The 13,548-nt window shown below is 39.6% G+C and overlaps 1 protein-coding gene across 2 annotated transcripts in view; it reads left to right on the top strand.

Moving 5' to 3' along the window:
* Positions 1-8,910, top strand: part of IRS1 (insulin receptor substrate 1) — a 58,052-nt gene extending 49,142 nt beyond the window's left edge. For both annotated transcript variants that reach the window (XR_012836764.1, XM_075761033.1), the window contains one exon: positions 5,380-8,910. The gene's annotated coding sequence lies outside the window, so the exon portion shown is untranslated. The remainder of the gene's footprint in view (positions 1-5,379) is intronic.
* Positions 8,911-13,548: the final 4,638 nt, after the last annotated feature.

Genomic DNA, 13,548 nt, shown 5'->3' with positions numbered 1-13,548 from the left:
ATCTTATTTTAAAAGTCTCTTAGTTTCTGTTTCTTCCCACCTTCTCTTTCTAGGGAAAAGAGGAAGACCTTCCTCTGTGGTGAGGATGGCTTTTTTTTTTTTCAGTGCTGTACATGAAGGGAGTGAATTTTGTCTGAACTCACAGCAGAAAGGCTGTACCGTCTCTTACTGGTCCTTAGGTTCCTCCATCAGTGAACGATTACCTGTATGAAGAGGAAAAAGGGGGTGAAAACACCAAATCCAGTTACTCGGCCTGATAGGAAGGGACTTAGTGAAACCAAATTGTCAGTAATTCCCCACTTACGACGTTCACAAGAAACTGAAATAGGCATTTTGGGGTACAATGAAGAAAAGGTTATCTAGGCTTATTAAATGTAGATTATAGCCTGTCAAGTTAAATAGCAATGTTGTAATTACCTTGTTTAGTTCTATTTTGAATTCCTTTTGTTAGTACTTAGGCTACAATTAACATACTAGAGCAACCATTGTTTCTTTTTGCATTCCTTTACTCTTTCAACAGTCCGTGTGAGATTGAGGAAACTGTACAATGTATTTGCATCTCTTTGAAAAGAAGTTATTTGAGTTAGTTTAAATTTTGGTTGATGTTTTTAATTTATCCGAATGGGATACTTCCCATATCTGTGAGCACGTTAGTAATACCAAGAAAAGTGTAAACAGATACTACTTACGATCATCAGTATGGTGAACACAAAAACGTGGATAAATTCAGCTTTTAAGTAGGTGTGCACCATTTCATCATAATTAGGTGATGACTCATGTGGATGTCACCAAGACAAGAGCTGTAAATGAGCTTTTCAGGACTACTTCATGTGTTTGTTTTGTGTCAGATTTCTAAAGACACTTGGCTATACCTGCCCAGACAAAGGGTGCCCAGGCTGCATGCAGACCTCGACTTGTGAAATTCTGTGTGAGTCCACTGGTCTATTTTCATAATGACTATCTTTTTCTTTTGAGCTTTCGTTCTTGAGCTTTTTTTTTTAACTAGGTAGATGTGTTTATTATGCAGTAAATCACCATTTAATCTACACAGAATAGCATACTCTATATGATCCTAAAGTAAACAATAAATGCATTTGCTTTTAAAACCTTTTGTTTGTAACTAGTATCTTTGACAAAGGAATCTGCAACCAGTCCTTGTTGTTCATTGTTTCAAATGAGATGCTGGTGGGATATGTACAGTTTTGCAGAATACATTTCATTTCCTAAGGTTGATGGCAGAGTTGGGAAGTTATCTTCCTTTCGCAGATCTAGAAAAATTGGCATTTTCTTTGGTCAGGAGTGATCTTTTCATTGATCTGGCTCTGTTATCTGTGGATTTGTTTCCTAAACAGATGTCTAGCTAACACTGCAAAGGTGTCACAGGGTGCTGAGCAGGTCTGGTGTCGGGGAGCTGCATTTTGCCCTGCCATATTGATCAGTGACAAAGTGGTTGCATTTAGTTGCTGAGATGATCATGGAGCTTCAACAGCAACTCGGCATTGTCTTACTTGGTTTGAAATGAAATGACCCGTTGGAAGAGCATTTCTGTTGGTGGTTTAGGGACAAGACATATAGTCCTTAATAGCAAGTAGAAGTTTAAACTGGTGACTGGAAAGTCTTTTGCTTGAAGATTACTTGAGTTTTCACTTTCATTTCTTTTGATATATTTGTTCCTTCTTGCTTACTTTTGAAAGAGAATGGATTGTAAGGAAGGAGTAAGGATTATACGTTCAGTGTATTTTAACAACACATCTGTTTTACGTGTGAAAATTCTGTTAACTTCAGGAAAGATACATTATTAAATTGTCTAGATGCTCTGCTCTTAGAAAGTTCAAATTTTAAGTACTCCTCTCCTTCTCCAGCTCCCTGATATTGGAAATAAAATGAAGTATCAACTTATTTTTAGTTACTGGATTTAAGAATGGGACTTCGGCTGTAATAAGGAACTACAGTTAGCTGTGTCGTATCCAGCCTGCACTACTAGATTGGAGAAGAAAGTGTTGCCAGCTGGAACGTGCGTGAGTTTTATCTGTATGTGTATTGTAACAGATGTTGAGCAGAGACTACTTGTCAAAGGTACCTTGTAGTAACTTTTAAAGATGCTTGTTTGTTTCGGTACATTTTTCTTGCATCACTAATTTTTTCCATAAAGTCAACCGCAAACTGTATTATTGGGGACTCCAGCTGAAGCTTGTGGTGAAGAGGAAATAGATTAAACACAGGTTTCCCCTTTTCTCTGGTTGCCAACAGTGATGTCAGTAGTTTTAATGATCCTTACCTCAGCTCGCTGCAGTCCTAGCACTCTCTATTAAAGCACTTGTCTTCTGCACTGTTTTTACGTGTTGTTAAGGAAATGCTGATGGCTGTTGATAAGAAACAGTGAGGTATCCACCAATGACTAAAATTCCAAATAAGGTACTTCCGCCTTGAAACATACTGTAATAGTTCACTGAGGGGAGAGGATATTTAGATTGTTTTGTCAAGAATTTAAGAAATATAATTTTAAGTCTAGCAAAGAACATTTGTACAATAAAATTAAGGATGGGGCTTTTGGCTGTAAGTTATGTACAAACAAGAATTCCCTGGATCCAAGACCTTGCAGGTCAACTGTATTTCCAGTGACCTTGGAGGAGCAGGTTTGCTCTCAGAATGGCCATTTTCTAGGCAGTTTTGTGTGCATTCAGACAGAGCAGGCACCGAATAGCCCAACCGAATAGGTTGTCGTTCTCAGTTACACGATTTTTGTTTTGTGGAAAGAGATTTGTCAGAGGAATTGGAGATGTGAAAACAAATCATTGCAATAAATAATCTCAGAGGGTCTGTAGCAGACAGTCTAAATTTTTTTCCCTCACAAAATCAGAAGAAACAAAAGCTACCAATATATTTTTATCAAAGAGTGACAGTTTTCCATGTTGTACTGTTGAAGATACGGGAGGTGCAATTACAAACTTGAAGCTGCTCTGTGCCCCTGTGTCCTGTTATACCTGCAGCTGAAGTTTGTCTGAAATGCAGTCTGTGCCAGTTTGCATCCTACGTGATTCTGGCTCTTCATCCCAAGTCTCAAACTCTTCGATATTTCAGAAGTCTGCTGTGTTTTTTTTCATTCTTTTTATAAATGTGCAGGACTGTAATATGTGAGCGTCTGGGCTTCTGTAACTGTGGGTTTCCTCAGTATTATTTTCTTAGTGAATTCCTCCAGGAAGTGTTTTGCTTTTCAAATAGACTTGTTATTCTCTTTCTTCCTTTGCTCTTCTGACTCCTGAATCCAGGAATGAACGCTCTCTAGTAGCAGTTGCGATGATGTCTTGACTGTATTAGTTGAATTGGTGAGGATTTGGGTTGGACAGACCATTTTGTTCAATACATGATGTATTTCAGCTTGATGACCTGAATACTAGTGAAGAGGTGTAATATTTGGCAAGTTATTGTTTATGTACTTAAAATCTCTTAGCAGAATAAGGTCTAGCAATGTAGAAAAGCTGCATTTGCTTTCCTTCCGCTTGCCTGTACGTGCAGGGCAGGTCGGGCTGTGGGGCCCTGCTGCTGGGCACCCGACTGTTCCCCTGGGCCCACTGCACAGGAGCCGGGTGTGAAACACCCACCTCAGATATGCAGCACGCAAGTCACGCACGCTTTGCTCCTCCATTTTAAATGAAGCCATTTCTCCTTTGTCGTCTGGTCTTTATTAATAAAGTATGGCATTACTGGCTAATTTTAGGTCCAACGTAGTTGAAAGCTGCAAAGCTATGTGAAGCTGTATATAGATATTTGGGTAGGAACATTCCAGTAGATCGCAATGTGAGTGCAGAAGAAAGCTGAAAGTAAATAAGAGATCTGTGAGATAATTCTCCAGGGAGTTTTCACAGCATACCACACATCACTTGCAGGGATAAGCTTTCCTTTCACTTGAAGGACCACACAAAGTAAATTCTGTTTCTTGGGCAATGAAAGAATATAGGACAGGAGGTCTTTTCAGCTTTTTTACTTCAACATGTCTATGGGAAGCCTTTATTTGTACTGAGGAAAATGCACTGTTTACCTATCTTTTCAGGAGCATAGTTAATATCGAATATAGAAATAGACACACTTTTATGTAAAGTCTAAGTCTTGCTTCATCAGATTTTAGATGAAACTCCTGAAATGTAAATGATGGTAGTCCTCTAACCCCAGTTAAAACAAAAATAGTATTCATTTCACTGGTGCGTTGTTCAGTCCCCAGTGGGTATGGCTGCATGCGACTGTAGTGTGAAGGGAGGAGGACGGGGCTGTGGTCTGTGGTGGCTCGGGGATTGCATGCTTGCACGGCCGCCCTGCGGGCAGTGGGGCTGACACCGGTGGCTGGTGGGAGGCCCTTGCTGTGCGTGTGGCCAGCCATTGCAGCAGGGCCTGGAGCGCAGCAGGGAGGCACCCCATGACGCCCTGGCGTGCGACCCCAACCCTGCATCCCCCAGCAGGCACATCACTCCCCACCGGGGGACGAGGCATCTGCCGTGGGATTGCTGCGGGACACAAGGCAGATCGGCACCGAGAGTGCCCCACTGTGCACCATGTTGCTCATGATCAGAGCCCTTGTACTGATGACTTGCCGGTGTAACATTAACTGAAAGGCAGAGTTGAGAGGACTGGTTGACAGAGACAGTTATGCTGTGTGCTGGATCAGGGAGGCTGGAGCCAAGAGATGAGGAGGACTGGTGAGACAGGATCAAAGGCAGCTTCTGACATCGATTCCCCAGTAAACCTGTGCTGTGCATTATTAGGGTTGCAGGACCTTATTATTCACCCAGTCCTTTCTCAGAGAGAGAAGCAGAATGTAGATAAATTTATGGACTTTAACAGGATTTTCAGGATACCGTTTTTTTTGTAACTTGTATGTCAGTAGGGAATAGTAATGTTGCACCCCTGAAGCTCCATTCCTTGGTCATCCTTCCCATGCAAGCCATGACATTTGCAAGTGGCCAGGAAGCCCTACAAAGAGGCCTTATATCTAATAAATCTTTCTTGTAGTGGGTAAAAATGCCAGCAGCAGGCTAATGGTTTGAGCTTTTCTTTCTCTTGTCACAGGAGCTTGTCAGAGTTAATCAGTATGGACACTTAAATTGTTTCTGCTTAGGTGAATCTCTTGCAAGTTTTAAGTGTATTTCTGAGTGCTTTGAATTTTATTGCCAACATCTGTTTTAAATGCTTTTGGGATTCAGATGCTTGAGTACGGTTCAACTGTGTATGCCATATTTTTTCAAGGTGCTAACATTTTCAGTTTGGATGATAACTCTTTTAAAGAAAAAAGAAAAAACAACAAACCAAAAAGAGGGGGAGGGAAATAATTACAGAAAAGCTTTTAAAGTGCCCATGATGCTAATTTTCTTTCTCTTTCAATTTCAGAATGATGACCTATACAACCTCAGCAAATCCTTCTTTTAACTCATGGGTATCAAGACTATAAATGTTTCATGCTATCACAACTAGGACCTCACCTCCTCCTCCTCCTCTTCCTCTGTAAATGGGTACGATGCATCCAGTTCAGTTTGTTTACTTTACACAAACCTCAGGAGTTAGTTGACTGAGCTGCACATCCCGTGTTGTGCCAAGCAGAAGCACTGTGACACCTGGACAATGAGTCTTTCTTACTTCATCCTCTACCATAAGGACTTAGCTGGCCACAATGAACTGATGTGCCCACCACTATGTCATGGTGAGAATGGGTATTTTACTAGCACATTTACACAACTTCATTTGCTGCTGAAAACCTGTATGACAAATCATCATTGTAAATTATTACATACAAAACTTAATGTTGGTTGAAGAGTATTAAATATTTAACATAGGTTTTGATTTATACATGTACTTTTTTAATTAAAATGTAACTTTTCCTACAGCACATCTTTTTTGATGTGGAACTGAGGTATACTATATTCTGTTGTAAACAGAGTGGGAAACCTGCTTAAAACAAGGCTTCTAAGAATAGAGTAGGGTACTATTCTTGTTTTAAGATTGTAATTCAGAAAATAATATAATATGAGTCATTGGTCCCTGGGCCTTGATTGTACAGTCGTATTTACTGATACTATCAGTTGTAAGATAACCCTGATGTTGAGTTGAGTTCTTTCCAAAAGAAAAATAATTTTGTACTCCTTGTAAAATAATAGTCTGTATTAACTACAATGAAGACAAACATTACTGTACATGGTATTTACAAGTGTCAACTTGAATTCATCAATTGCACAGGAACTGACAAAAAAAAAATCAGAAAAAAGAAATCAAAGTCTTCCACTGTATATATTGTAAAGAGAAAAAAAAAAACCCAACCAACAGAAAACCACAAAACAAAATGAAAACAAAAAAGGGTGAACTTTTCAAATTGACTCTTTCCCTGGAATGAAAATATGGGTGTTTGTAAATTCTGGAAATCTCTTTCTATATGTAATAAACTAGATACTGTTTTATCTGCTGTAGTGTTTTTTGGGGTGTTTTGTTTTCTTGCTAAGCTGTCTCAAATATCTCAAATTGTCCCACCAGCTTTTTTTGATATTTCCATTGTGTGTAATTGAGAATGGCTGTGGATCACCATAGCTTAAGAATAAAGTCAAGTGTAATTAGGTGTAGTAGGGAGTATGCTTCCTTGAATTATTTCACTAAAGCTCTTGTTTCAGTTTTCTGGAGAATCTTCAGGATACAGCCCTCTTTCCACTTGAGTAGGTGGAAGAGTTTACAGCAAGTGAAATCACTGGAAGCCACAGCAAGAACAGCCCAGATAATTGTCTGGAAATCAGTGCAAGAGGAAGGATGAGGAAGAATTCTGCTGCGACTCTCCTGCGCTCCACTCTGGTTCTGTGCAGATGGAAATTCTTTTGTGCATAGCATTTGCAGAGCTTTAATTCTTTTTGAGACTGGAAAAACACCAAGATCATGGATTTCCAAGTAAAATGTTGTTGAAGTGATAATTGCACTTGAAGCCATGTCAGGTCCCTGTTGGTCCGTCCTCCTGCTTCAGTGAAGCAACTCCATGGACCAGTGCACATTCAATGGGATTCTTGTTATCAGGACAAGGCAGGCACTCGAAGCACCAGCTGCTCTCCCTGCAGGATGGCTGTCAAACCCTCAAAGAAGGGGTTTCTTTCCCCTGAGATGTTTATGATGTCTGGGGTTAGGCTGTGGTTAATGCAATGGCCTCTTCTGACTACAGTATGGGTGAGGGGGCCCTTGCACAGCTATTTTTCAACTCTCCTTTTGCTGGAGGCTTACCATTCCCTTAGATCTGCTGGTAATATTGCACCTATATAACCACTTTGACCCTATCAAATCAAAATACTCACTTAAGAAAGGACTTGCAGCTTAAGAATATTTAAACCATTCCAGATCCCTCGGAACAATTGCACGAGTGGTGGTGCTGGCAGATTTGAGGATGTTGCATGGTGAGGCCGCAGCCTGAGAAGGACCTGCAACTGCCCAGGGCGCTGCCTTTGGAAATCTTGGCCTTTGCTGACAGGAGAGTCTCCTCCCAAAGAGGCTGATACTAATCAGTAAAAGATAAGAGGCTTTGCTTCTTTTTTTATGTAGGAAGGGGCAAGTTTGATTCTCTGTAGCTTGCCTATTATTCTTGATGAGCATTAGGGTGTATTTTTCCAAAGAATCATTAATATCTAAGAAGGCAGTACTTCCTTTTAAAAGAAAGCCCCATGTATCATATCAGTAGTTAAATTTGTAAGTTCCCCATTTTAATTTTATCTTAAGATCCTTTTTTTTTTTTTAATGGGATTTAGTTGCAATGAAAACTTGCATATGTTCTGAAGTAAAAACATAAAAACAGCGCACCCCCAACCCCTTTGCCCACAGCCTTCCCCAGCTTAATAAATTAACATAAATGTTCACTGTGTTGATTTGGTTGCTAAATATTAGCCCATGTTGATGTTCAAGTGCCTTGGATAGAACTGTATTTTATGGCCATTGTGCTTTGCATTGTTTCAGATAATTTGCATACTCTAGCAATTACTGAAATAAAAGGTTTGTAGGTACAGGAAACTACTGTTAAGTTTTAAAAGGCATTAGTGAGTACATTTAATCCAGGTAGAAGTATTTCGTAGTGATACTTCTATGAGCAAATTTTGTTCATAAAATGTGAATGTTAAAAACTTTTAAGAACTGGCAATGGTCATTATGGAAGGGAATGGTGGGGGAGAATAGTGCAGATCTGGTGGGTTTCCATTCATGTTCACTGTAAAGTACGGCCAGAGAAACAGCTTGTTAATGATGTTAACTTGCATAGTTTTTATGTTAATCGTTATTTTTTTCCTAGTAAAATTAAACATGCCTGTTTAGCAAATGTTTTGAAAAGGCTTTTGAAACAAAATGCATTCATAACCAAACCTGAAACTCTTGATTCTTTTCTTGCATAGATTTTTACTCTTATAAATGGCAAACTTTAATAAATAGACCATTATGAAGCAAACCCTTTTAAATTAAAGCATAAATGCGTCAAAACCACCGTACTATCCTATCTTAGCCTTTTATGAATTCTTTTGTTCTGTCTGTCACAGAAGCAATTATCATTTCTCCAAGTTTGAAAATGAGCAAATGGGATCAGTCCTACATCAGCTAGTAAAACTCAGATGTTCGGGAGTTTATTTTGCTTTGAATTTTTTTCAAGTGGAAGTTTCTGGTTATTATTTGAGTTCTTTTCTGGCTCCATTACTGGGACAGCTTCAGTTTTCAAAAAATCTGTACTGAATGCATTTATTAGTGCTATTGGTTGAAAATGAATGGGGTTGGAAAAACCATTTGAAGCCGTCTCCAGGAGCACAAGCAACACTTATACACTTGGGTTTTTGCAAGGATTGCTGTGTTCAAGCTCAATTTGATGCTGAGTTGGCGTGTATGTTGTGGAACTCTAAATAAATTTTCATCCTTCTAGTCTTTGATATTAACCTCTTTAATTAGTATTTAAAATGTCATATGTCTCTTATAGTGGGGGGGGTTTTTCTTAGCAAAGGTACAAATTCAGAAAGGAAAAAGGAAATGGGCCACGTTTATGAGCATATTCTATTGCTGTAGCCTTACTTTCTGCATATTTAAGAACTAAGCACCCGTGTCCATCTTGCTACCAGCTGACTTCCAGCTGAAGCTATTACTCATGCCCTCTATTACACTCAAGGGCTATGTTATGAGTAGTATGTGCTTAAATGGGTCCTATCAACTTAGCGTGTGCCATTTTTCAGTTACATAACTCTGCAGCAACAGATTAATGCAGCAATATGAACAGCCTTCATGTTTGCTTGTGAAATGATTAGCCGAAGCTAGTACTTGGTAGCAGCTTAAGTACAGTATGTCAGCTGTTAATTAAATCAGTCTGGATAGATGTTTGAGTACTCTGTTCTGCAGCTTAATTCACCTAAGCTAGCTTAGTTTAAAGAAGCAATACTGAAAATAGTGAAGTTAGGGCAAATCTTGTGCCCATCTCTTGCGTGATCTCCAACCCATCTTTGGGTGCTGCTGATGGCTTTTGGTTTTTTCAACCTGCAAGCCTTGAGGCTAGTTCACTGGTGTAAAGTGATGGTATTCACCCTTGTCCAGCTCACCTTGTACTTACCTGCTTATTAGTAAATTCATTAAGCTGTGACTTTGAAGGTACCATAAATAAGCTGTTTGTGAACTTACCGGATACCTGTATGAAATTCTTCAGGCTGGAGGATGGAGAGTGGAAAAGAGTGAAGTGGGGGGGAAAAAAAATCAGGACTTTCAGTTTGTAGAAAAGCTCTTTCTTTTTTGTATTTGTATCTCTAAGTTTCATCTCAGAAAAGATGAAATGAGAAATCTGAGATGGGGAGGATCATCATCTGTCATAGTCACTTCTTTCCAAATGTATGTTCTGAAAGAACATTTATCTATAAGTACTGTAAGGCAGAGTAAAGCTGGGTGCAGGGAGGGAGACAGACTCAAACACCTTGTGCCTTGCAAGGCTTGATGGGAACACTTTCTGTAAAAGGTCCTGTGCCATTCTGAACTCCTGACTGAGTTGGTACACGATCTGAAAATCAGTACTTTGCAGTACCCAAGGGCCGTGGAAAAGCGACTGCTGGGAAATTCCCCTGACGTTGCACTGAAAGGCTCTATGTGGTGGGTATTTCTCTGGATCCCCAAACTCCTCTTTCTGCTCTGTTAGGATACACGACAGTTATATTTGGAGATGGACGGTAAGAGAATAAAGTAAAGCCTATATGCCTTCTGTAGATTAAACCAATGGAATACATCTCAGTGAAATCAAGTTATCTGTAGGCAGATAAATTATATTGAATCAGAACAACAGGAAGAGGAGTTACTCTGTGTCATGGCTTGAAAAAAGTGGTTATGCTTTTTCAGCTACTCTTAGGCCCTGCTTCTATCTATAGAAAGTATTTAGAGGAAAGAGACCTGACTGAAGAACTCAGGTGCTATGTTTGTAGAGGGTAGAGTGTTGCAAGAAAAAACCCATTAAAGTAGCAATGCTGCTACAGAATTGATAAAAAATTAAAAATGCCAGGTAATGCCTTTGATATTTTTGCCAGTAATTTTTGAAAAGTTCTGCTTTACAGCTGTGTTCCTGTCTGACTATCCACAGGCTTGTGGCATTACAGTATATTGTACACAGCAGTCACAGTCTCTGCCTCTCTTTTATACTTTTAACTTCAAAACCAGTCTGGCGTGGTTTGGCTCTTTGATGTGACAGTTGAACCTTGCTGGGATGGAAGCCGGGCTGTGCTGGGCCTGAGCCTGGGGGTGCTTTCTGAGGGGCCCTCCTCTTCAACCAGGGAGTGATAGCTCCTGCATCTCCTCTGGTTTCTTTAGGGGTTTTGGTTTTAATAACTGATTATTAATTTGGCTGAATAAGATGTCAGTTATGCCATGAATTATTTATTGTCAATAAAATACAATAAAGTTGAAATGTGAGGGGTTCTCTCCTCAGTTTATTGTGGTCAGTAGTGCTGCCATGTTACATTTCTTTACCTCAGTGATAGTGCTCTGCTCTGGTTTTCCACTTTTTGGATCATTGACTGAAAGAAGAAATTATAATTACAACCATTTATCAATTTACTGTTTCACCTTCAGCTCGTGAATTTAGGCCAACATTTCATTTTTCTTTAAACTGCTGTTTGGAAATTTGACTAAGGCAGGAGTTTGAGAACAACAACAGAATTTCTCAGATACGCTGATTCTCTCTGCAGTCAGCTGCGGTGGGTGCAAGGCAAACTTGTCATTGTTTTTTTTTCCTCAGGCTGCATCTTCTGAATCAACCACAGGTTGATGGCTTTTATTTTTAAAAGGCTGGTGGAAATAAGGTGAGTGTGCAGTTCCTGCGGTCACAGTCTCAATCCAAAACACGGACTGAGCCCATGAAGGGCCCAAAAGTAGTTATTTGCCTTTTAAATATGGATATGACTAACTTTAGAGAGAATAAAGAGTGTTCTCTAACAACCTTCAGATACTCCTGTGGTTTCAGTAACTAGAATTCTACTTCTTCAGAGTAGCCTGAAGGCCCTGCGCACTGATTCTGCATGCTTTTACCTCCGAGGAGGAGGAGGTCATTGCTGTCCTGCCCAGCCTGCCATTTCACCACAACATCTGGCTTTCCTCAGCTACGTGGCAGAGTAATCTAGCTCATACCATCAGCGTGCCTTTATCAGTAGCACATTTTGCATTAATTTCAGCTTTTTCACAGTGCACTTGTGACTGCTGTAATGCAGCCTGCTGGTGGAGTTCCTGCCAGGTTCCCTTAGTCATGCAGTCCATCTTCTTCATCTGCACCGTCGGTGCCACCTCAGCGGGATCCCACAGGAAAAGGTAAGCTGAAATTCTCTTTCCTAAATGTGCCAGGAAACAACTTGCTTGGCTTCTTCCTTGTCAGGCTTTCTCTGTGTGAAGTGGCACGGTAATCTGTTGGCTCATCACCAGTCTCCCAGTCATGTGGCTAATCCTGAGGGTTGTCATCTGAGGTGACAGATAAGGAGATGGGTCTGAACATGACACATGTATGTGAAAGATCAAGAGACTTCTGCCTGCTGTGTTATTTTTAAAATTGGAGCTAACAATGAGACAGACATGAGCGAGCCGATTGTTCTTACGTCTTCCAAAACATTGTATGAAGGTGGATAAATCATTTAATATTATTGCCTTAGTTTTGTGTATGCAGATTGAAAATGATTTTCAGCTCCTTCATCGAGTTGTTAGGAGGATTAAGTAAAGAATAAGAAGTACTCGACTCCTGCAGTGTTGGGCAACATATAAATGCTTGTAAAGAAACTACGTAAACTTTGTTGTTGCAGAACAGTAGTACTATCCAGCCCTTGTTATCTCTCCAGATTTCAGTATCCACTTCAATGCTTTCTCTGTTCTTTTTAATATCATCTTGCTCCAACAGAAAACTTGGTTGCCTGAAGGTGTTTGGTCCAGCAGTCTCTTCCACTCTTGAGTTTTGTCTCAGTGAAGAACTAATGAAACTTCCATCACTGTAAGATAATCACATATCCTTGCTAAGCAAATAACATTGTCAGAACTGGGATGTGGGCTTGTCAGTCCATTTTCTTAACAGTGTTGTTATTTAAGTAGGATGTTTGTCATATATAACAGTATTATAAATTGATGCTGAATAGATTAGATCTTTTAAGGAGAGCTGTGATCAACATCTCTTAAGAATTTAATGGCTTTTTGGCGTGTTTTTTGTTTGTTTGGGATGTTTTTGCTGCTTATCACATTTCTGTGCGTGCAGAGTAGAAGCAGCTTTCAGAAGCTTGTCAGTGAAGAATCAACAATTCATCACATCGCAATAGGCATTCAGATAGGTGCTCTCTAATAAATTCATATTTAATCTCTGTGTAGACACTTCAAGCATCACTTTCCAGCAATCAGTAGCTCTTCTAGCTCCAGTGATCACCAGAAGCTATTTTGGGAAATGACAGGAAGTACATGCTTAGTCTGGAAAATAGTGAAGGCCAATTCTTAAAGAGAGGAGTTAAGCCATGAATGACTTAAAATTCACATAGATAACTCTCATTATATTATAATACTTCCTTAAAAATATTTCAATAGCTATAATGAGAAGGAAACAAGAAATGAAACTCAAAAGAAATAAATTACAAGTCCAATGTACTCAAAGTTTCCCTTTGTCATCTTTGCATATTTTGGTGTTTTCAGTATTTCTGCATGTTCTTTTTCAAAGCAAACTTTACCCAGCAAACATGAGTCAGATTTCTCATGCCTATCATTTGCATTCCTTGGTTTCTTCCCTGTTGTTTTCTAAGGTTGACAAAGATAAATTTAGATTGACTTTCTTTGGTTTAACAGCATTAGTGTTCTAGTCTAATTCCACCTTTAGTATACCTATTTGGTGCTATTGCAGTACTGTGGTCTCTCTACGTGTAACACTGTATCTGTTTTCATTTATTATGAAGGATAATAATTCAAAAACAAAATTGTGGGAACTCTTGAGGCTGTGCCTTCAGAAACAGGTTTTACCTCCGGTGCTCCTTCAGAGGAAATGAAAGGTCAGGAGAGTTAAACAGGAGTGCTGATTTTGCTGCAGTA

Source organism: Balearica regulorum, chromosome 9 (genome assembly GCF_011004875.1).
Source record: "Balearica regulorum gibbericeps isolate bBalReg1 chromosome 9, bBalReg1.pri, whole genome shotgun sequence".
Lineage (NCBI taxonomy): Eukaryota > Metazoa > Chordata > Aves > Gruiformes > Gruidae > Balearica > Balearica regulorum.
This window is presented reverse-complemented; position numbering and strand designations above follow the sequence as displayed.